Here is a 26,292-nt window from a genome sequence, read left to right as displayed (position 1 = left end):
TGATACTGGGTTAACATCAAAGCAAAGAGTATTGACTGAGCACTTATTATGAACTCAACCTCCTTCAGGGGCCAGAAATACTTTCTGCTTGTCCCAGTTGTTTCCTCCTGTAATTTGCAGAGAAGAAGCTAGGTTTTTGGAGTCAGACTGATACTAATTTGAATCTTGGTTTTACCACTTACTGGCCAGATGATCTTGAGAGAATCATTTACTATTTCATAGGCATAGTTTCCTCAACTGTATAATGGGAATAATGACGTTCACCCTGCAGCTTTTATGTGAAAGTTTTATGTCTGGCACACAGCATGTGATCAGGGTAAGCTTGCTTTTAGAAAGACTGTATTAGGGGCGCCTGGGTGGCTCAGTGGGTTAAAGCCTCTGCCTTCGGCTCAGCTCATGATCTCAGGGTCCTGAGATCGAGCCCCGCATCGGGCTCTCTGCTCAGCGGGAAGCCTGCTTCCTCCTCTCTCTGCCTGCCTCTCTGCCTACTTGTGATCTCTCTCTGTCAAATAAGTAAATAAAAAATCTTTTTAAAAAATTAGAAAGACTGTATTATAAGCCAAATAAAGGCAAGAATTATTTTTTCTCACATTGGAGCTACCATAACACATGTAAGTAAGGTTGGGATTGAGAGGCAAGCTCTACTACACAGGCAAACCCATCACAGCCTCAGGAAAGATCCAGACCAAGGACCTGCAGGGTACAAGTCAAGACAATGCTCTGAGGTCCCAGCATCCAAGCAAACCATCAGCTACTACGAATCCATCCATAGGTATTAGGCAACCTCCAGTAGGGACAGAGGAACAGTGGGAAATGCAAGAGTCCCCAAAATCTCAAGTGTTACTAAATAAAATCTTGGAATGGGGCTTATGCCTGAAGTCCAGTACTATTGATCGAAGTGCATGAGGAGAGAGGAAGAAGGAATATTGGGCTCAGAAAACTGGGCACAAGTAGACAATTCATGAATGGGTGATTTTAAGGTCTAAGAAAAGGATGGAGAACTAGCTAAACACAAAATATAGGGTCACTGCTCAGACACTACACTCCCTGTCTGACAGGCTGCCCGGCCGCTAACAACAGAGACTGGAACCTGTGGTCAGCACTTGCACTTGACACCACCACTAACCGGGGAGAAGGGCCGAGGCTTCCTGAAACTCCTTAAGAGAATGTTGTGTGTAGAACTGAGATAGACTGAAGCCTGCAGGGATGTCATTAGTAAACGAAAAATGTAGAAGCAAGGAAATAGAGGTGTGGGTTGGTGACAGAGTGACTGTTAGAGTCGGTTTCACGTTTCTGGGACATTGAAGGCACAGGGCAGTGCCTACTGACTAGAAGGGTCATCTGGCTGTATGTTAGATAGGTAACACATGTGGAGTGCTTAGAACAGTGCCCTAACATAGAATAAGGACCAAATGTTTCCTAGTGTAACCATATTTATGAATTAATTTGGCAACTATATAATCTGCACCTGCTATGTTTTAGTAGTCAGGAATAAAGAAAAGTAAAATCAAAATCCCTAACCTCAAGGGATCAATAACATGTTTCTATACCCTAATTCAAATAATCACAACAACATAAGAAAAGAATGTCTATTTCTTCCTGGGTGTGGTGAGGCAAGGGTATCCCAGAGAGCTTCTCTGATGTATTCGAATGGACTGGAATATTTGGCAAGAAGACAGAGAAAGGGGGTTATTCAGACAACCAGCAAGGACAAAGACATAACAAGGTAATACATTCAGGGAAATGGAGGGAACCAAGGGTAATACACAGGGAATGGGATGGGTCAGGCTATGGAGGAAGGTTAGAAAAAAAAAAATCACAAATGGCCTTAAATATCCTCATAGGCCTATATCTATAGGCAAAAGGGAGCCACCAAAGTTTTCTGAGCAGGAAATGACTTGAGTTGATTTATCTTTTAGGAACATCACTCTGGCTACAGTGTGAATAGTATCTGGAGAAAGGCAAGGCAGGAAAACAGGAGCCCTGCTAGAATGGCATTCTGGCTATAATTCAGATGGAAGATGATGATGGTCTGGATGAAGTAGTTGCAGGAAAAAATGAAGATGGGAGGAAAAACTCCAGAGAGAGGTGAGAGGTAGAAATGACAGGATTTGTTGATCACTTGAACAAGGGGTTGGAGAAAGAGAGAGAAGTATTTTCTACCCTACCTTCAGAAAAACTGCACATTTTAAGCCATGTATCCCAGCAGAGCTGGGAACCATGATTTGCTCTGATATCTGGCACTCATACAGGGCCACCCCCTTGGTGAAGGACCCAAGAATCCTGGCAGTGATTCACGGATACTGGTCAGTCATGCATTCTGGGGACTTGACTGCTTCTTCTGGAATGATAAAGCCGTGTAGCTGATCTAATAAAAAGAGATAGTCACAATATCCATTTCATTTAGCAAAGAAGGCAGAAGCAGCTGCCATAGTGATGCACTTCTGTGTCAGCTGAGTCAATGAATGGGAATTCTAAAGTTAAAACAGAAGGACTGATTGAATGCAAATTTGGTCAGCAGCTATGGTATATTTGCTGGATGCATCAAAATAGACAGGAAACTAATTATATGACTTCTGAATGGACAGAAGTTTGACATTCTGAAATTCAAAGCTCTATTACAGCTGCCTCAACCAAAATATTCAGTTAAAAATGTCAGGGTTACATATTAAGTGGGCACTCAATTGAGTGAATAAATGAATGGGTTTCTCTGAAATACTAAATCTAGTTTTCATGATTCCCTGGTGATTCCATTATCGTTCACCTTTTCCACAGGAGTTTGGTGATGGCATATTAATAACTGAGCATGTTGATTAATGGATCAGTATTAACTTGATGGGGAGTTTTAGTAGCATTCCCAGGTTTCTGTAAACAGCTTGATCCTGTTCAGCACTTTTGTCTAAGGTTTGGATAAGTACAACTGTCATTCTAAAATCCAAATGACTCAAAGCTGGTGATATCCTTCTCTTCCTCCTTCCCCGTCTTCTGTGATGTTCAGGGCGGGTCTGATCTTTAAAAAGAAAATAAGAGCTAAAGGTCCTCTAGTTGCTTTATAGTCTTGGGGAAACTAATCAGGGAAAGGGAAGGGGAGGTGGGAAGGAAAGGGCAGAGGGAAACAAAAAAAAATGATGTGAACAGGAAGGAAGAGAAAGGGAGGAAAGAAAGAAGATAGAAAATGAGAAGAGGGAAGAAGGAGGGAAAGAGGGAAGGAGATAGGTAGAAGAGCAAGAAATGAACCACAAAGCACAAAGAGGATAGTAATTATTGAAAGGAATGGAACTAGGAACAGAATCTTGTTCAAGGAAGAAAGGTCGCTAATAACAACTTTAAATACTAAAAGGGGGTCCTGTAAAAGAGAAAATACTTCTAGCTTGTACTGCTACAGAGGGCTGACAGTTGTTAGTTTTGAGGGACCAGGTAAATAGAAGGTATTTAAGGAGATGGTTGTTGGTCTGGTAAATGGAGTTTTCAAACAATTGGAACTCTCAAAAGAGTAATGAGTTGGCATATCATGAGCTTCCAGTGACTGAAAAAGTTCCTAAGTTGTCTGCTCAAGCCTCAGGACTGTTGAATGAACTTCTGCCTGGTATGGAGATTGGCCCAGAAGATCTCATGATCCTTACCATAACTATTCCACTGTAGACACCCCCTCCAGCTTCCTGTGCTCATGTGTTTTTGATGAGTTGCTCTAGCTAGCACAGTGGAAAGTGGAGGAAAGGAAGAAGGGATAGAAAGGCGGGGGGGACAGGATAAAAGGAAACTAATTCATTTATTTCTCATTCCTTTTTTTTAAATTCAACAACTACTTACTTGTGGTCAAATTAGATAGTTTTGTTCTCATGGAACTTACCATCTATTAGTGAGACAAATATTAATTAATATCCCCTTTAATGAATGCATAAATGCCAACTGAGATAATGGCCCTGAGACAAGTGTTTCTGAAAAATATATAACAAGAGAGCTTGACTGGGAAAGGGGATGGGGTGTGTCTTAGTCACCTCAGGCTGCCATAATAAAGTACCATAGACTAGATGGCTCAAACAACAGACATTTATTTCTCACCGTCCTAGAGCCTGGGAAGTCCAAGATCAAAGTACCAGCCAATTCACTGTCTGGTGGAGCCCTCTTCCTAGTTGCAGATGGCTGCTTTCTCTGTCTTCACATGGAGAAAGAGATTGAGGGCTCTGATCTCTTCCGTTTCCTATAAGGTCACTAAATGCCATCATGGGGCTCCACCCTCATGAACTCACCCAAACCTAATTACCTCCCAAAGTCCCAATCTTCATGTATCATCACATTATAGTTTAGGGCTTCAACACAGGAATTTTGCAGCAGTGGAGTGGGGGTAGGATGGGGTTGGGTGGTGGATGCCACAAACTTTCATCCCATAACAGGGGGAGAGCCAAGGAAAGTTTCCTGAAAGAAGTGAGCCCTGGGGGTTGCCTGGGTGGCTCAGTCAGTTAAGCATCTGCCTTCAGCTCAGGTCATGATCCCAGGGTCCTGGGTTTGAGCCCCCACACTGGGCTTTCTGCTCAATGGAGAGCCTGCTTCTCCCTCTCCCTCTGCTTCCCACTCTCCCTGCTTGTGTTCTCTCTCCCTCTTTCTCTCTGTCAAATAAATAAATAAAATCTTAAAAAAAAAAAAAAGAAGAAGACGTGAATTCTGAGCTGAGATCTGGAGGATAGGTATGAGCACAGAAATTCATTCCAGAGAGAGGGTGCAACATGGACAATGCTCCTGGAGCATGAGGGAGAAGGGGTTCTTGGCAGCACTGAGAGGCCAGTGTATCCAGAGCACAGAGGAGAAAAGTGACACAGAGGTAGGGTGAAACTCAAGAGTAAGCAGGGTTGTACCATGCTGGGCCACTTTATTTGATAAAGGGTTTCAACTGTAAAGATCCTTTCTCTTATTCAACAAATTTATACTGAGAATTTACTCAAGCACCAGCTAGGCACCAAAAATATACCATGGATGGTAAGGAAGACAGACAGGACTCTTGGTGTTCATGGAATTTAGAGTCAAGAGAATTAGAAAAACAGTTAAACAAATCACAGTGCAAAATACTAAGTGCTAACGTAGGGACAGAGGGACATCTAACATCCTAGAGGTTGGGGATCAGCAAAGTCTTCCAAAAGAAAGTGACATTTAAAGTGAGACCTGAAAGAGAAGTAAACTGTAACTAACATTGAAACAAAGTACATTCTAGTTTTAAGGAGCAGGTATGCAGGCTCAGAGGTAAGAGAGAGTACCTTGTGTTGAAGGAGGATGAAAGAAGTTTGGAAGTGGTTTAGAAGATCGTACACCCTGCATTATGTGTTGAGTTGTGCCCTCTACAAAAAAAAGATAAGTTGAGATCCTAACCCCCAGTTCCTCAGAATTTGATCTTATCTAGTAACAGGGTCTTCGCAGATTTCACCAAGTTAATATGAAGGCATTAGGATGGGCTCTAATCCAATGACTGGTGTCCTTATGAAAAGAGGAAGTCTACACACAGACATACAGGAAGACTATGGGAGAACGCCATGTACGGACTGGAATTAGGCAGGTACAAACGAAGGAATGTCTTGGGGTACTAGAAGCCAAAAGAGTCAAGGAAGGATCCTTCTTCTACAGGTTTCAGAGGGAGCATGGCCCTGCCAACACCCTGATTAGCCTCCAGAACTATGATGATACATTTCTCCTGTTCTAAAAAAAGTTTCTTGTACTTAGTTATAGTATCTCTAGCAAACTAATACATTTGCAACAACCTTCTCCAAGGGTACTTTAGAAATATATGTCAAATACCTTAAAAATACTGATTTTTGACTCAGTTGCCAGTAGTTTTACTAATAAAATAACAAGAGACTGTTTAAACAGGAAAGTTCATTGCAATAGACATTAATCAGGGAAAATTAACAACAAATTAATCAAAAATAAGAACTTGGCTGACTAAAGCATGGGTTTATAATGTGGAATAGGAGGCCATGGATTAAACACTATTAAAGTGATCTTTTAGAAGGAAACTAATGATGTGGAAATAATGTTCACACTACATTTTTATGTGAAAAATTAGGTTACATTTGGTACAATATGATTCCAACTTGGTACTTCATGTGTATGAATGATCTGGGCAAGGATTAGAGGACAGTGAAGGGGAGCAGACTTTTTCACCCTGATATGTGCCTTCTCCACATGAGGATTATTTTAGACTGGTTATTTTTTTTTTTTATTTAAGTTTTATTTTTTTAAAACATATAATATCTTTTTATCCCCAGGGGTACAGGTCTGTGAATCGCCAGGTTTACACACTTCACAGCACTCACCATAGCACATACCCTCCCCAATGTCCATAATCCCACCCCCCCAACCCCCTCCCCCCATTAACCCTCAGTTTGTTTTGTGAGATTAAGAGTCACTTATGGTTTGTCTCCCTCCCAATCCCATCTTGTTTCATTTATTCTTCTCCTACACCCTTAACCCCCCATGTTGCATCTCCTCTCCCTCATATCAGGGAGATCATATGATAGTTGTCTTTCTCCGATTGACTTATTTCGCTAAGCATGATACCCTCTAGTTCCATCCACGTCATCGCAAATGGCAAGATTTCATTTCTTTTGATGGCTGCATAGTATTCCATTGTGTATATATACCACATCTTCTTTATCCATTCGATAGACTGGTTATTTTTAAGAAACAGCTCGGAAAGTTAAGAAAACTGAGTAGAAGTTACCCTTTTGGAAGACACTCTTCCATCTATAAGGAAAATTTCCATTTGTAAGGATGTGTCCCTCTCTGTACCAGGAAGAGCAGGATGACTAAGTCTCTGGAAACTCTTCTCAATGGAAAAGACAATGACTTTGATCTGCATAGCAACCTTCCCTTGGTTAGTGTGCTTTTCCTGGTAACCTCCCATTAGCAGGCCTTCCTCCACCCCAACAGTTTTCTTTTGTCATTAGCTGAAGATGGTATTTATGGTGGTGGTTTGGACCATTTCAGGGAGTTACTCAGTTTTCCTGGGTTATCGCTCACTCAATTTCCGTTTGCTTTCTCTACTGTTAATCTGTCTTGTATTATGGGGTAGGAGGGTAGGGAGTCTCAGCCAACAACTTAGAAAAGTAGAGAGAAAATATTTTTCCTCCCCTACAAGAACATTGGTGATTTTTGTTTTCATTTTAGTGTTTGTTTTTCTGATTATTCTGCAGTAAACATAATCATGAAAATACTAACTTTCAAAATACATATATATAATTAAGCTAACTTCATTAATAACAATTTGGTTAGTAATAATATTCCTTCTATCTGTCTTTCAGCTCCATGACTTACTATGTGTTCTTGGGCAAGCCTTTTTAAGCCTCTATAAAATGATCTATAAAATAGGACTAAGAATTTTCTGAGGGCACTTGTTTTGATGAGCTCTGGATACGAAGAATCAATGAATTTTACTCCTGAACCAATAATGCACTGTATGTTATATAATAAGAACTTAAATAAAACTTAAAAAAAAAAAAAAAAAAAAAAAACAAACCTTTCTCATTTGGGTGTTGTGAGGATTGAAGAGATCTTTGATATCATGCATATTAGCACAATGCTTGGCAAATACTAAACAGTCAATAAAAGTTACATGTTTGTCTCTTAAGATTAGTGTATGAGGAATCAGAGATCCATGCCAGCTTGCTAGGAAAGGCAGATCCCTGTGGGTTTTACATGTTCACCATTTGGAATTACTGTAAGGTGTCAAAATATTTATTTAATTATCCGAGTGCTAACATTCAGGGATCAGTGATCCAGCACAGCAAATTCGAGCAGCTCTTTTGTGTTCCTACTATGATTTTCTATAAAAGTTATAATTTCAGTATAAAGAAATTCCTAGAGAAAGAATAATAAAAGGCTAAGCAGGTTAAAATTATTTGATTACAGTAAGATAAATGACAGCAGAAATATCATTGCAACCATTTCCCATTGTAACCCTGGCTCTAATTTCCTCAAAGCATTTTACAGGGTGAGTGCAATGCAAAATGTCTTCTTTTCATATAGAGCTCAATGATGGTAAATTGTATTGCTGATTACTTAAGATGGTCTGATACAATCATTGTGAAAATTAGCAGTCGTTCAATGTTTTAGACCAAAATGCGATGTTTTAATAAAAAGGGGGAGGAGGGATAAAGGAGTGGATATTTGGGTTATTTTCACTTCTACTCTATCCTTCTGGTCATTTCACTTGCCTAAACTGTGGCCTGACTCCTGCAAGTAGAGAGCAGACAGTAATTTAACAAGCAAATAAACACTTCACTGTTCCTCAAAGTCATCTTCTTGAACTGGCTGCACATGGTATTCTAGCACAAAGTCTTTGAAGTTCCTTGCTGTCCCTAAAATCTCTTAGTCATTTCCATGGGGATTGGGATGGTAGGACAGAAGGTAGAGGAAACTTGGATGTTTCTACTCACATTCCAAATTTTATTAGTAAGGGTCCTCTTCTAATTTTTCCTTGAAAAAGCGTAAGCATTTTATTCATTCAGGGTTGACAAAGCCTCTGACATGCACTGTTCTCTCTTCTTAGTGCTGGCATTTCAGAGAGACAGAGATGAATCAGACACATGTTATTGATGACTCAAATTCCAGATTACAGGAGTGACAAGTTATTTCATTTATGGAAGAACCATTTGCCTCAAAGAACAATAACTAGATAGTTCTGATGAAAATAGTATCAAGTGGTTACTCTCACCTTCAGAATAGATCAGAGTCAATGTTTTGGAACATTGAATGAGTTAATTTTCTCCTCCCCACTTCCCAGATAATCTAGATGTAAGACCGGAGAGAATTATTTACATAAAATGTATTGACACTCCACATGAGGATAAATATGGTTTCCTGTTCGTTATACCACATTTTCTCAAAACAAAAAACAATTCAGTTCAACCCAGTCTAAGCTGATTTAAGAGGGCCACTGAAGTGAGACAAGGGTAACAAAACCAGAGTAAATAAAAAGAGAAACCTGGATTAAAACAAATATATATTCTAGATTTACAAGCAGCACTTCTTTTGATAGAAATAGATGTGACTTTTTAAAATCTCTTTTTCTTTCTTTCTCATGGTTTCTATGGTTATTGGACCTCCTGACTTACATGTATGGAGACTTTTGGTAGGAAAATGGACACAAGGATGAGAAAAGACTAGCAGAATGAATAAACACAGAACAGGCATATTAAAACACCTTCGCAAACAACTTCCTGTTCTCAAATGAAAGAAGTATCAGTGAAACTTCATAGTTTATAGGTATTATTTATCATCATAAATAATCAGAACCTATTCTTGAATGGCTTTTGATTTGAGGAAGCCCTATTTCTCATGAGATAATATTTAGATGAGTCACCAAATCTCCTGAACACTATAGGTTAGACTTTTTTGAGATGCTAAGTAGTCCAAGAAAGAGTATAGTACTCTGATTGTGGTTTTGTGGCTATTGGCCTTGTGTGTGTGACTCTGAACAAAGAGTATGAGGGCTAACCACACACTTCTGTTCTACTCTGTAACTCAACCTTTAGATAACAGCAGCAAACCCTGAATCAGAGTCAAGATTTCTGTAAGAGACAGTGTGGCTGACAGGCTGATGCATGGCCCAGATCACCCTTCAAGGGGTGGGTTTATTGCCCAAGGGATCTGCAGGCAATCTTCAGATGTGAGCATCTCTAGGGTTGCTTTAGCTATAGAGAGCTACCTGGCTCTGAGGTATACCTTTCATGAAGTAGCCCACATCTGGATACTGACCAAGATAGGGCAAAAAGGCCTGGCTATTTTGACCTGCCACAGGATGACTTGATGAGACATACCTGTTTAAGAACTCCCTACAGGATTGGTTAAGACTTTGTCAGATATATATGGCAGTCTGAGTTTCCTCTTCTGCCCAATCTTGCTTTCTCTCAACACTTTCGTAGGTGTTGATCCCTAATAAACATCTTATACCTCAAATTCTATCTTTTTAAATTGAAATATAGTTGACATACAATATTATATTAGCTTTAGGTGTATAACATAGTGATCCAGCAATTAGATACATTACAAAATGTTCACCACAATAAATGTAATTACCATCTGTCACCATAAGAAGTTATTACAATATTATTGGCTATATTTGCTATTCTGTACTTTTCATCCCCAAGACTTACTTATTTTATAATTAGAAATTTGTACCTCATAATCCTCTTCACCTATTTCACCCACTGGCCTGCCCCACAACCCTCTGGCAACCACCAAAAACCATAAAACAGAAAGTGACACATAAATACAGGGAACAATTTGGTGGCTCCCAATCTTTCTTTCTTTTTTTTTTTTTCTTTTTCTTTCTTTATTTATTTTTTGCTCCCAATCTTTCTTAATGTCTGTTTCCACAGAACCTAAGTGATGACATAGGTTGAGTAGATTCTCAAGATATGCAAGAAAGCTCTAATAAAAAAGTAGACAAATTAATATATCATATTAATTGATTAAAACACAAAAGCTACATGATCAGATTTTCCAAAAAACCAACCGTTTTGTAATAAACACACTCAACAAAACAGAAATAGAAATGAATTTCCTTAACTCAATCACTGAGTGACATCATACTCAATGGTGACGAAGTTTTCTCCCTAAGATCAGGAACAAGACAAAGATGTCCAGTCCAACTGCTTTTATTTAACATTGTATTGGAAGGTTCTAGCCAGGACAATTAGAAAAGAAAATGAAGGGGCACCTGGGTGGCTCAGTCAGTTGAGCATCCAAGTCTTGATTTCAGCTCAAGTGTGATCTCTGGATGGTGAGATAGAGCCCCCAGTCAGACTGTGCTCTCAGCAGGGAGTCTGCTGGAGATTTTCTCTCTCCCTCTCCCTCTGCCCCTCCCCCTGCTCACACACACTCTTTCTCTCTCTCAAATAAATAAATAAATCTGAAAAAAAAGAAAAAAGAAAAGAAAATGAAATAAAGGCACTGAAGTTAGAAAAAAAGAAGTAAAACTCTATGGGCAGACGACAGGGTCTTGTACACAGAAAATCCTAAGGGATCCACAAAAATACTATTGTAACTACTAATCAATAAATTCAACAAGGTTGCAGAGTACAAGATCAATATACAAAAATATACTGTTTCTATATATTAGAAATGAACTATCCAAAATTATAATTAAGAAAACAATTCAATTTTTAGTAGAATCAATAATATATTTAAGAATAAATTTAAGGGGCACATGGGTGGCTCAGTTGTTAAGTGTCCAACTCTTGATTTTAGTTCAAGTCATGATCTCAGGGTTGTGAAATCGAGCCCCATGTTGGGTTCTGCGGTCAACGGGAAGTCTGCTTAAGATTCTTTCTTCCTCTCCCTTTGCCCCTACCCCCACTTGTACATGCACTTTCTGTAAAATAAATCTTTAAAAAAAAAAGAATATATTTAACAAAGTAAGTGAGAAATTTATACTCTGGAAACTAAAAAAAAAATTGTTGAAAGAAATTAAGGAAGACCTAAATGAATGGAAAGATATTCCCATATTTATTCCCATATTTATCAACCAGAAGACTTGATATCGTTAAGATGGCAATACTCCCCAAACTGATTTAATGCAGTCTTTATCAAATACTATCAAAATTTAATCACTAAGCAAAATAATTCAATGCAATCACTCCCAAAATCCCAGGTGGCTTCTTCACAGAAATGTACAAGCTGATCTTAAGATTCAAATAAAAAATGTAAAGGACACAGAGAATTATCCAAAACAATCTTGAGAAAGGAAAAAAAATATGTTGGAGGATACACAGACTTCCTGATTTTAAAACTTACTACAAAGATACAGAAATCAAGATAGCATGGTAATGGCATAAGGATGAACCCATAGATCAGAAGAATAAAATGAAGAGTCCAGATAATAAGCCCTTACATTTATGGTCAGTTGATTATGAACAAGGGTGCTAAGACTGTTCAATGAAAACAGAATAGTGTTTTCAACAAATGGTGCTGGGGCAACTCAAAATCCACACACAAAGACAAGTTAGCGCTCTTCTTCACATAATACCAAAAATTAATTAATTCATGAAGATGAATCATAGACCTAAATGCAAGAGATGAATTTCTAAAACTTTTTAGAAGAGAATATGGAGTATTATTCATCTTCATGATCTTGGATTTGGCAATCTTTTCTTAGATAAAACACCAAAAACACAAGCATCAGAAGAAAAAATAAATTGGGCACCTCCAAAATTATAAGTCTGTCCTTTCAAGAATGAGAAAATGAAAAGACAACTCAGCGAATGGGAGAAAATATTTATAAATCATATAACTTACAAGGAACTTGCACTTAGAGCATATAAAAACATTTAATAAAAATACTACCTAATTTAAAAACAGACAAATGATCTGAATAGATGTCACCACAAAAAAGATAAACAAATGGCCAATAAGCACAAGAAAAGATACAAAACATTATTAGCCATTAAGGAAATGCCAATTACAACCCAAATAAGATACACCTTCATAAGCATTAGATGCCTACAGTCACAAAACATTTAATAAAACAAGTATTAGTGAGGATACGGAGAAATTGGAATCTTCCTACTTTGCTACTGGAAATGTAAAGTGGTGTGACTTCTTTGGAAAACACATTGACGATTCCTCAAAAGGCTGAATAAAAAGTTTCCATGTGACCCAACAATCCCATTTGTAAGTATATATGCAAAAGAAATGAAATCATATTTACACAAAAACTTGTACATGAATGTTCATAGCACCATTATTCATAATAGCCAAAAAAGTAAAAATAATCCAAATGTCCATCACTCAGTGAATGGAAAAATAAAATGTGGTATATCCACATAATGCCTATTATTGGGCAATAAAGAGAAATGAAGTGTTCATATATCTACAATATAAGTGGTCCTTGAAAACATTTTCCTAAGTGAAAGCCAGTCACACAAGACACATATTATATGATGTCATTTGTGTGAAATGACCAGAAGAGGCAATTCAAAAGAGAACCAGATCAGAGCTTTCCGGGGCTGAGTGGGACAATTGGGGAAAACACAAGAAGTAACTGCTCAAGGGGACATGGTTACTTTTGGGGTTGGTGATAATGTTCTACGATATATTGTGATGGCTGCACAACTCTGTGAATACACTAAAAGTCACTTTTTATATACTTTATACGTCTGGCATCTGAATTATATCACAATATAGCTGTTTTTGTTTGTTTTTTAAACAGAGCTGGTTCTGTAAAGCATGGAATATGTTCACAAAATATGTGTAGGATGCATTATATGTTCCCAGACACCAAGAAAAGTAGTGATACTTTCAGAGTTCATATCCAGATTAAGATGGACCAGGGGAACTATCCTGGTCCACCTATAGTAAGAGAAGAGGATCCTAAGAGACCAGAGTAAGTCCTGAGGGCAATCCAAAGGAGTGAGTCCACCTTACATACTGTCCCAGTACCCCAGTATCACCTTCTCCTTCTGAAAAGTAGTCCCAGCACCCCCTCCTTTAAGGGTCCTGTCTTTGATCTACTGCAGCATATCAGAATCCCGTTCCTAGCAGCTTTCTGACAAAGGTTCATTATTTATGGTTTTGGTTTCACTTCCAACAGGAATTGAAGTCTCCTTTTGTCTTCTCATTTTGACCCCAACTGTTTGGTTTTGAGCACACATGTCTATTTAGGTTTATAGATATAGATGGCTCCATATGGCCCTCTGCTTTGTGGACGGATCCCATCCTCTCCTCTATGTCCTTCATCTTCTTAACTGGACTCACAGACAGCCCTGGGAATTAATCAAGCCATTTTACAAGTGGCAGAAATGCAATTTAAACTAGTTCTGGCTGAAATAAAAGAGAAAGAGAAATATCCTAGAAGGATATTCTAGAGTATTATTTTCTGTTACTAAAGAAATAGTTGAAGAGCTACTGTAGGAAAGGTACTATTGAGCCTTAACAACAACTGGGACCGGGGCTATGAATGCCATTTCGACTTTTGCTCACCCCATCTCTTATCTCTGCTTCTCTCCATGAGCCTATTCCATTCTCACTTACAGGGGCTTCCTTCAAAGCAGGAGTTGATGGCCATCGGGAGTTCCTAAGCCTCCATATCAAGGTTTCCATATCACAGAAATAAAAATCCTACATTTTTATTTTAATATGAAAAATCACAGAGAAAACATCTTATTGGCCAAGAAATCATAATACCTAATCTGCATGAAATGCAGAGTAATTCCAGACCTAATCTAGCCCAGAGAGTTCTGCCTATGTGGTAGGGATTCTTGGTGTTAATGCTGTTTAATCAGACCATCTTAGATAGGATATGCCTTCTCCATTCAGCCCTCGCCCTCTCATGCTCACTGATGTTGTGCTTCATGGCTGTCCCTGAAGGTATCTGAGTTTGTAGCCCAATCCAGACTGAATTTCTTAAAGACACCTGGCCATTTTCATTTCCCTGCATTACCTAGTCTAATACCTGCATGCAGTGTTTCAAAGAAATCCTTGAGTCAAAAATTGAATTGTAAGAAGGCCAAAGGAGCCTTGTAGAATGAACTGCCTTATCCTGCATTAGAAAAAAATAACTCCCTCTGAACCTCTGATTTTCCACTTTTTTCTTTACTAATAAAAGTCATATGCTTTACTTACTGCCCTTTAAACTGGGTATAGTAAAGACACTAACCTAACAGATTACTATGTTGATTAAATAAAGCAAATAGAACACTTGGCACAGAGTGACAGTCAATAAAATAAGTCACCATTGTCATCATCATCATTGCCACTCTGCTTCCACTCTTCATACACCCCAACCACATGGGATCTAGTGATGTATAACAAATTTTAGTCCTCTGTCCCATTGGGAAGAATTGTCACCATGTGCCTTGCTGGGTACAGCATCCCCAACCCATCCAGATCCTAGGATTTAGAAAAGAGGATAGGACCCAAATAGTAGGTCCCAAAGGCATAGCACAAATTGTTTGTTCCTCCAAGAAGTGGGACCACCTGAACATTTCTCATAGATTTTTCCCTATTTAAGCAGCTTCTGGTCTGACCACACATGAAGTCATGAGTCAAAATCTCCTCATGAACAAAGCTTAGCATGGGCTCCATTATTCTGACAGTAGAGAACCCCTTTAAAGCCATCCAGTCAAGGCAGACACAATTTATCTTCTATGCTCCTCAGTTATTAGATCTACAGATTGGAGGACATTAAAACTGCATCCTCCTTACAAACAAACTATAAAGATTAATTAGGCATCATCAGCCAAGTGGAATTCTCTTGAGATATACACATAAATATATTCACTCTTATTACAAGGCTTAGAGATATCCTTTCTTTGTTATTTAAGATAATGTATCTGACCATCAGTAAACAGATGAAAGAATAGATCTTTGTATTCAACATGGCATTCCTCAATCAAACTTTCTCCTTTTAAGTAGATAATGGAACCTGTCCAGAAGAGTCTGTATGGTGGGAAATCACCTGTCTTAAGGGGCACTCCTTTATAGCAGATGCAGTTTTCAATACCATTTTGATTCAATCTTTTATTAAAGATCTACCTTGAGTAGGCAATTGATTTTTGTTAGTCCCTGGAGGAAATGCTTATAGGAGGCTTCATTGCATCTATTTGAAGAGGTTCTGCTCCTTTATGAAATGCATTTGATTTGACACACAGGAAAAAGAAAAGGCTTCATTTACTAAGTGTTAATTCTCTTCACCGCCGATTGTGCATTACCTTTTTTTTTTTTCCCATTTTAAATACCAGAAACCCAGTTGTGAATCACCGATCCTTTAAATCCTGTTTATTTTCTTAGCTTAACTTTTTTTTTTTTTAAATAGTCTCTCCAGGTTTAAAAAATGTTATCAGCTAGAAAGTATGAAAATTCTGATAATTTTCCTTGTCCTTATAACTTTCTCCAACTACTCTTCTGAATATTGGGATATTTTTAAATAGTTTAATTAGGGTGTCTGGGTGGCTCAGTCAGTTAAGCAGCTATGTTTGGCTCAGGTCATGATCCCAGGGTCTTGGAATTGAGCCCTGCATTGGGCTCCCTGCTCAGTGGGGAGCCTGCTTCTCCCTCTGTCCCTCCCCCTGTTCATGCTTGTGCTTGCTCTCTGTCTCTCTCTCTAGCAAAAATAAATAAAATTTTTAAAAAAATAAATAAAATAGTTTAGTTTAAAACAATATGTTTCATGCTTTTTATTGTTCTGTTGGAACTCTCTCCACAGTATCAACGTTCACTGCCGGTTGAGTCTGCAGACCAGTTGAGATTAGATACAGGTAAGGAAGACATGCTCTTGTGAATGAAATTAACAGCTACACCTATCAAGGAGGTCTGGCATGTAATACAAGAAATTCTAGGGAGAACTAGTATAAATTCCATCGTTTTCTAGTCTGTGCCTTGGGACCAAGTTTACACAGATATTCCACCAGATCCTACAGGAGAAGCAGGCTGGGCTCACTCATCTTTGCTCATACCCAAACCACTTCTCAAGTGCCTCCTCCCTCCTTTTTGCTATCCCGACAATCCTGCTGTTTGAATAATAATAACTCCACTACCAGTCACAGTGATGACAGTAGCTGCCCCACATTGATATGTCCTGGGCAGTTTCCTTATATTTGTTCATTTCAGCTTCACCACAATCCTTAGAGAAGCACTAACAGCATTCCCAGTCTACAAAAAAGGAACCTGAAATTTGAAGAGTTTCATAGTTTGATCAAAATCGTTCACACGCATTTGGCCCCACGCCTATCTCCCTCCAAAACCCATGCTCTGTAGTCCGGTGCCACATTGCCTCTAGTGGGATTTGAAAACCCTGGCCAAATAAATAAGCATTTTAATTTTTATTCTTTTAAAGATTTTATTTATTTATGTGGTAAAGAGAGAGGGAACACAAGCAGAGGGAGTGAGAGAGGGAGAAGCAGGCTTCCTGCTGAGCAGAGAGCCCAATGCAGGGCTCAATGCAGGGCTCCATGCAGGGCTCGATCCCAAGACCCTGGGATCATGACCTGCGCCAAAGGCAGATGCTTAACAACTGAGCCACCCAGGTATCCCAAGTAAGCATTTTATCTTACACCTATGTCTGTGAGACCTACCTGTCACAATACTTTGCAATATTTAAAGATAATAGCAGAAAGTAACCTTGAAGCAACTTAGAAAACCCTTTAGTAGCACATAAAAAGTTCCCTGTTTGACCTTCCCAAGTAAAACATTTTACTACGTTTGAGTTTGTGTGTTGTTTCTAAATCTCTTCATAGATCCATCAATACTCCAGACTTGATTCTCTCCTAGAAGTGGTTATTAAGCTCTTTTCAATGGCTCCCATTTTGTACTTGGTACACTGTATGTATACGCTTTGTACCGTAGGCAGAGTGTGGCACCCATTTGACAAGGCTGCATATACAGAAGGAAGAAACTGCCTGTTTGTTGTTGATGATGATGATGAAGACGATGAAGAAATAAGTGTGCTGTCTTTCCAAATCAAAACCCAAAAAGGCAAGGAAGGAGTGTCCAGGCTTCGGGTGCAGAGAAGTCAACGCCGATTTTATTTCCTTGAGTTTGATTTTGCAGTTAACCATAAATCCAACCTGATTTCCTGGCACAGCAAGGACAGCGCTCTCCCTGCAGCACCTGCCTCACGATAGGAGGGAGCACACACACAATTAAAGGAAGCTCATGGGTGAATCACACTAAAAGAATCGTAATCCCCTCCTTGAAAAAAACAAAAGCTTTCCTGCTCACCCCAACACCCCAGCCCTCGACATAAAAAAGAAAAAAGCCACCAAAAAAAAAAAAAAAAAACCCACCACAACAAAAAACACCTCCAGATGAAATTATGTTGCAACTAGACATGACAAATAACAGAGAAGAAAAATAGAAGGGAGAGCAGGTAAACATAAGGACTCTGTAGAAGCAGAGGAGTAATCAGCCGCCACTTCTCTGACAAGAAATTGGAAGGTATATTAGTAATGGGTAGGTTGTTACGTGCTCAGTGTTTTTCATAGCAGCTGCTGGACCCCCCTCCATCCCTCCACCACCCTCACGGAGTCACTGCCCATCTGCCAGCACTAGTCCCACCACTCTCGGAAATGATGCCCAGGCCCTAATTGGATATAAGGGACTTGATCTTGGAGACAACTCTGCAATATGCAAACAGCCATCAATGAGCATTGCATTTGCTTAAAACTGCAGATATTTCTTAATCCAGACAAAGAGAAGAGTGAGTATCCCTGCTCCTGTGCTAATTGCCGCGCCTCACTTAAAAGGCAACGCCAGCCAAGTTAAAATCCCTGCTTCTGCTCTGAGCTCTTTGTCAGTTCAGCTACTCACAAGCTTCAGCGGATTCCCCTGATAACGCACTTCAACATCCCACAGTCAGGAGATTTCTGCCATTACCTAATCTCCATTCCTCTTTCTTAAATTTAAATACATCCTGTTCATCTTATCTTACACAGAAATAGAATTGGACCATGCCCATATGTTAACACAGAGGGGAAAAAATTAAATCAAAACTTACTGTAGCTATTTCTGCTTTCTAATGGGGAAGCGTAGGGATAGAGATGCCATAATTCGTAAAACTCTCCATTCCTTCCAACCCAATTCAGAGACTAGAGGGGAGGAAATAAGTTCGAAAGCACTTCTGATTTCAAAGGGTGAATTAAACACATGCATTTAATCCTGTTCTCTCTCAAACCCCATTAAATTTCAAGTAAGCTATTTTTTTTAATTGCATGAACTTACAGGGCAAAATGGGAGAGGAACACAATAAACGAAAAGGTTGCAGGCTAGAAAGTGGATGGATGGGTAGTGAGTAACTTAGTAGGCTCAGAAGGCAAACTTCTAAACCAGCAGCAGGGAAAGGCAAGAAGCAATCTGCTTTATGTTGCAGAACTCCCAGCAGGCTCAAAAATCAATGGCACCAAATACTTCTAGAAGGGGTAGAGAAGATGCAGCTCACAATTGCAAGATCTGTAGAAGGAATGCTTAAGAAGCAGTTGGCTCCCACAAAGTCTTTTCCCCTTATTCTTGCTCCATCTTGGCAGGAGCTTGGAGCTTTATTTGGGGGAAAGGAAACAGAGGATCTCTGAACTGGGAGACACCAGGCACAGTTGTGAGTCGGGCCCCACACTGAGAACAATGTAATTATAGAGCATTTATAGACTGAATGTTCAGACCTCAGCCCTTTTCCACAGCCATTCAGCTTCCAGAAGTTGGCAGTCAAGCAGACAGAAGAGTCTTATCTGGGGACTGTAAACAAAAAGAAAATTCCAAGGATATTGATGCCATAAGTTTCCCAAGAACAGAATCCATCCAATCACCCTACAGAGAAGACCAGAGTCAACAAACCTCTAGTACCCAGAGATTCCAAATTGTGTCACATTAAAATTTTTTTTGAGCAACAAGATAAAGAAAACAGAGAAGGAACCATCCATAAAATAATTAGAGAAAATTTCCTATACATGAAAGATGAATCTCAGATTTCAAGTCTGACCAGCATGATGGTTTGACATAATGGGTAAAAATAAACCCACACCAAGGCATTTCACAGTGAAATCTCAGAATCCTAGGGAGAAAGGAAAGCTGCAAGAGACTTCCAGAGTGGGGAGAATGCTTTCACACAAAGAATGAAGAATCTGAATGGCACTGGAAATGAAAAGACAATGGAGAGGGGCGCCTGGGTGGCTCAGTGGTTAAAGCCTCTGCCTTCGGCTCAGGTCATGATACCAAGGGTCCTGGGATTGAGCCCCCGCATCCGGCTCTCTGCTCAGCAGGGAGCCTGCTTCTCTGCCTACCTCTCTGCCTACTGTGATCTTTGTCTGTCAAATAAATAAACAAAATCTTTAAAAAAAAAAAAAGACAATGGAGCAATGCCTTAAATATGTTAAGGAAAATGTGGTTTTTAATCTGAAGGGCTTTATATTTCCAAATATCATTATTGAATGTGAGGATAAAAGAAAGATAATTTCAGACATGAAAATTCTAAAAAAATTCTAAAAAAATTAACCTTACCTCTCACGCACTATTTCTTGGGAAATGAAGGATGTGCTCCAGCAAAACAAAGGAGTAAAGCTAGAGAGAGAACAACTCGATCAAAGTCACTCACACACATGTGGCCCCAGGTGTGTCTCACTCTCATACTCTTTACTCCTGTGAACACTGCCTCTAGAAACACAGGATTAGAAAGCCCTGGCCAAAATAAGGACTGTATGCATTGTATCAGTGCTGTCCTTTCAAATTCAACTCCCCACCCCCAAAAGCAAGGAGTGGCCAAACTTCAAGTCTCCTGAAATTCAGGAAACAGAAGATCTTACAAAGGAAACAGAGAAGAGAATACTCAGGATGAGAATGAGCAGTGGCAGTGGGATAAAATATCTGCCTACACAGTCACCAAACCAGACTGCAGTAGGTCACAAGACACTAGATTTTACAAGAGCATAAGATGTAAAGCTTGCCGAATGAGAAAGTTCTGAAAGGAAATTTACTCCAAAGCACAAAAAGTGGATGCCTTTGAGGAAGTAGAAGTGGCAGGCATCCTGTTGGAGTCCCATGGAGAACAGGGGCACAGGCAGGAATAGAAAGAGTAGGTCTGTCTCACAATGTAAGATCTGGAGAAGCAGAGGCAGCACTTCCTTGGGCTTCATCTTTCTGTGGCACCAGCAGAGTGTGCAGGATTTGCCTCTTCAATGCCTTAGCATTAGCTTACTGGGATTTTGGCACAGAGGTAGAGGACATAAAACAAAAGGCAGCACTTCTAGTAATGGGAGGTGCTATAGGTATACCTGTGGTAGTTAAGGCACAAATAACATATCCTGATTTAACCTTACTAGGCATATTACAGGAAGTGAAGGAAGTGGAGAAGAAGCAAAGGGAAAATGGCAGATAATAAGAGGTGGTTGAGAAGATCTGTTCTAGAACACTCTTGTATCATCCCTTGGAGACTGCATAAATATCCAGAGGAATTTTATGGTAGGAAGGTAAGTTCCAGTCTAGGAAGCACATTTTACACACACACACACTCTCTCTCTCTCTCTCTCTCTCTCACACACACACACACACACACCCTTCCAAATTTGGGCTGATATTCAGATTAAAATGGACAACTAACTTATTAATTTATAACTGTCCTAAATTACATTTCATTGCTAAAGTCAATTGTTTGTTTCAGTTAGAAAATCTGCCTCACTTAAGACATTAGTACCCAAAACTAATTGATAATGGGTTTGCATTTCCACAAGTGTGTTTGAATTTCAGTTATCTGACATGGCACAGTAGGGAATTATTATTTGCATTTTCAGGTACTGACATCTGGAATTCAGGCATGAGATTGAACACAATTATCCCTCACAATAAAAGTAAACAGAGCTCAGCATGAATCTGCTGATTGTTCTTTCCTACTGAGCTATAATTTTTAGTCAGAATACATACATAAAAGAGGAAGTGCCAATCTGTCCAGTCTTCTCACAAAGGCCAAAGTTACCTTCTCGATCTCTAAATCACATTTTTTCACTTTTCTGCTTACAACTCTCCAGTGAAGACTAAAACTCAAATTCCCTATCATGGCAAACAAGTCTATATGTAGCTCAGTGGGTCTCAAGGCACACACCACTGGGAGGGCTGGTTAAAATTTAGACTGCCAGGCCACTCTCCTGAGCCTCTGATTCAGTGGGTCTGGGATGGGGCCTGAGAATTTACATCATTTACATATTCCCTAGGGATGCTGCTGCTGCCTCTGCTGGTCTAGGGACCCCTCTTGGAGAATTCCTGCTCTTCCTGCTCAGGCCCCTATCAAATCTCTAGCTTCATATCCTAACACTTACCTTCTTACTCAATATACTTCACCACACTGGCCTTCTTTCTGACCCTCCGTGCCTCATGCTTGCTCCAAGTCAGGCTTTGCATTTATGATTCCCTCTGCCTAAATCTGTTCTCGCCTTGATCTTCAATTTCTCAGAAGGCCTTCTTAACCACCCTCACTAAGGGGACTCTGTACCACTTCCAGGCTATACCATTGTCCTATGTAATTTTCCTATCACCAGCATTTACTCTATCTGAAGGTACGCTGTAATGATTTGCTCATTCCTTGTCTCCCCTACAGAGAGTAACTTCCCTTCGCAGGGACTTCCTCTGCCTCTCTGGTTTATTTGTAGTCCTGGGAGGCAAATCATAAATAATTTCTGGATGAACAAACAACTCTGTGGAGACCAGATCTGTGGCTTGAGTTTTCTAGTCACGAGAGGACTTCCATCGCTAGCCAGACAGGCACCTAGCAGCTCTACATTAACTGGTCTCTTTCCCGGACTCTCATCCAAGAACTTTTTGTTCCCCATGTCATCTGTAATTAGAAAATTTATTCCACATGTCACTTGTAATTAGAAAATTAAACCAGGAGGTATAATTTCGTACAAAGTTGGTGGAATGTCAGTTCTGCTACGCAGCGGTAGAGTAATATTAGCCTGTTCTAACAAAGAAAATCAAGCTATTTTATTTAAAAAAAAAAAAAAGAGGGGGATTGATGTTGTAAGCAAACTATTTCAAAATTAAGCAGATTTATTTTGATGTGAAGTTGTGATCCCATCTATGATCTCGGGCATCTGCCCTTGATAAAGCACCAAAACTGCAAATCTGTAAAAGAAAATGCTGATTTTCAAGATTTTTTTAATGCGCTATTAGAGCCCTTTAAATAACTTGGTTTTGAAACTAAACGTCAACGTTTAAAAATCACTTCTCTTAGACACTGGGTTATTTAACAACTGTCTGTTCTCCAGCTCTTACAAAAATCTTCATTTTCCCTCAGTATTCATTTGAGCAGTTTCTCACAATTGTTGGCCAAGAGAGTTTATTTTCAGGAAATGCTTAATGTTTGGTTCATATTCTGTGGCTCACAGTAAGTGATCTCCTTAATTTCTTTGGGTTGGGAAGGGAAGTAAACACTGCATGTTAGAATCAGATCACTGCTGGGGGTTTTTAATGGCACTTCATAAACTTGTATCTATAATTCTCCACCCACACAGTCATTGTACCAAATGCATTTCTACTATACAGACTGTTTTCCGGGAAAAATCACTTGGTAATTAGCCCAATACTCGGTGAGCCTCCCTCACCCATTTTGCTGTCCTGTTAAATCTGGCAGAAAACCTACCACATAGGTTCATTCATTCAGCAGTGAATGAATGACCAGTATAGCAAACAAAGAGATCAGGAGATGAAGTCACATCTAAAGAAAGGAAACCTGTTTGTACCATGGTCTGTACTGCCCCATGACCTCTGAGAAAATATTTTCTCTAAGAATAAGCAGAGCCTTGATGTTTATTCAAAGAGAGGAGCATGTGTGGTCCTATTATTACAAATATGGCCTATCCTATGATGGGGCGAAGCAGTTTCTTAGGTAAGCAGTTTCCTCTCTCTGGACCTTTCTTTTGGAGAAAAATTAGGGAGTTAAGATGATTAACGAGATCCAAAATTCCATGCTCAAATACTGGATCCATTTCTAATAACTCCTCCCAGGAAAAAGAAAAAATGCTACATCCCAACCCCATACTTGATTTCTATAATAGCTTATCACCTAAACTAAAATATATGTGAACATTCACAAACTCATCAAGTGAATGTCTTGCATCTTATTGATCCAAAAACACATAGGATGCCATGTTTACTTTTCTGGCACCACCTAGGACTTCACCCTTTAACTAAGAATTGAAGCCTCAGAACGAGTTTGTTACTATGGCAAGGCCTGGAATCATATTTTGTTTTCATGTTCTTTCCTAGCTTTGTTTCTTTGGGACAGAAATTATACAGGTGACCCCATGATCCTTTCCTTTCATATTTTGAGATTTTTTACGGTTGTATGTGTTTAGAATATCATCACATGATAATAGGATATTAATATTCATGGTTTCATCCTCTTTCTCCATAAAATAGATTCATATAGATTAGCACCGTCTGCTTCAGTGCAGATTCACAAACATGAGCCAGGGTATGGAAATCTGTGCAAGGAACCACTTAACTCAGAAGAAGTAAAACAGATCAATCTACTTTTATTCTTCAAGCTGAACACATTGTAAAAATTAAGCAAAACAAAAGTCAAGTGTGACAAAGATTTTAATTGGAGAATATGGTAGATTGCCATCATCAAAGCCCATAGGAAAAGATAAGGCTAATCTTATTAAGGTTATCTGGGTATGCAGCAAAAACCAGCCCCAAGAAACCCACGGTTCTACAATCAATTTCTCCGCCAAGGGAACTTAGTTTATTCAGGCTAATGAACTGAGGGAAGGCATGGGATTGGAAATAACCATCTAAGCATTTTTTTAAAAACAGAAAATGTAAATGATCCACGTTGTACACAAACCAATAGGATGGTTCTTTCTTAATGAAACATGCAAATTTCCCTTTGCATGTGGCCCTGAGAAGTTGCCAATTGAAGAGAGCCTTTTCCCTGATTAGTGGCCTTTTGCATAACACCCTTCACGATATAGTCATTGAAATGAAACACATGCTGTGCACAGCTGCCTCAATTTGTGCAATAGAGCTGCTGCAAAACAAATTTCAGCTGAGAACTCTGTATTGGGGAGCTGCTATTGAATTGGACGTTCCTTTGAGAAATAACCCAGCAAAATTAGACTTTTAAAGTATCAGCATGCTACGTAAACATGCCATGATTTATGACTTCGTGGCTAGCTCACCTAACCTAGACCCATTCCTCCATAATTGTCTTTGTTATATTCACACAATAATAGTAGCTACTTTTTATTTTCTAGGAGCTAAACATTATGCTAGTTATGTTACCTATATTGTCTGCACAATCCTCAGAACAATCCGTCAAGGTAGATACATAAAGCAAATACCAGGTTTTTCCCATTGTGTTCATTCATTGTTTATCCCTTAGCAAAGCAATAAGTATTCCTAAGCCTCACAAATGTGGATTCATGCTTTCTTAAACTTTTAACTAATAGAACACATGAACAGTGAAGTAACTTTCTTTTAAAAACAAACAAACAAACAAACATAGAATTAAAAGCTTTCATGTTGACGAAAAAGCTTGTAAACTTCCCTGGGAATCTTCCCGTGAGTTGCTACAATATTGTCACTCTCTCAAGTAGAAAGTATCTGGGAAATATTTACCTATAATTTCAATGGCCTGTGATGTAAATATCTCTTTTTGATGGGAATTACATTTGGAAACAGTGTCATTTGCCCACCCTCCCAGCTCATGCCCAATTATTCAGTAGCAAATTACTGTCAATTCTACTTTCCCCATATTTACTGAACAAGTATGTTCTTCTCTATTCCCTCAGTTCATTTTCATTATCTTTCACCTTCATGACTGTCGCGGAGCCTGACTAGTTACACACTACCGGTTCCCTTTTTTCTCTGAGCACACAGCTAGATGATGTCCCAGCCTCCCTCACACCCAGCCGAAGCCATGTGACTGCAATCTAGCTAATGGAATGGGTGTGCGTGTTTGCTCACCTTCTCTTTCTCCTCTGCATTCTATGAGCTGAGTGGAGTAGACTCCATAGAACTAAAGGATGACTAAGCCAAACATATAAGGAGGCTGAGGCTTGAGTTGCAATTTGGAGGAGAGCTGCTGTCTCTATGAGACGCCCGACCAGGAACCCCTGCAGTGGACTGCTGGAAAAGCCAGAGGGATACTTTTATGGTGTTGACACTAAAATAGAAGGATTATTTGACAGTAGATAGCCTATCTGACTAGTATACCACTAAAATAGCCTTGTTTCCCAGCTTTTTGCCTTAACTTAATGATGAGTCCATCTTTACTGAAATCTTTTTATCTTCCAAAAACAGCACTTTGTAACCACACCCCCATTAAAAAATGATCCACAGACCTACTAAATGGACACCTACTGATCACTTATTAGGTTTGGGGCTAATTTTTTAGAGAATCTTATAGTTGACAATTTTGTACCTGGCTTTCTGGAATCTCTGTGTTTGCCTCTCATTGCACACCCTTACCCCACGTCTAAATTCCTGACACACTAGGTTACTTGCTATTCCTGACGTATGATTTAGATTTTTTTTGGCCTCCATGCCCTTGATTCCTCTGTCTTTTCAATGTTTCTAAACCTGACATTTCTTTGAAGCTGCCATGTAAATGCTACCATTACCAGAAAGTTTTCATTTCCTTGACTCCCAACTAAAAGTAATCTCTCTTTTGGTCTTTCATTCTTGCTCTGATTCCCACAACATTTGATTTCTCTTTATGAATTCTGCAAGTGCAGACCAATGGCTCCCTACCTGCCCTGTTCACACTGTATCTCTAGCCCATAGTAGGTACTTTTCAGAACGAATATCACTTACTCATTGGGA

Source organism: Enhydra lutris, unplaced genomic scaffold, assembly GCF_002288905.1.
Source record: "Enhydra lutris kenyoni isolate GAN:26980312 unplaced genomic scaffold, ASM228890v2 scaffoldscaffold13, whole genome shotgun sequence".
NCBI classification, from domain to species: Eukaryota; Metazoa; Chordata; class Mammalia; order Carnivora; family Mustelidae; genus Enhydra; species Enhydra lutris.
The sequence above is the reverse complement of the archived record's forward strand: the minus strand, read 5'-3'. Positions refer to the sequence as shown.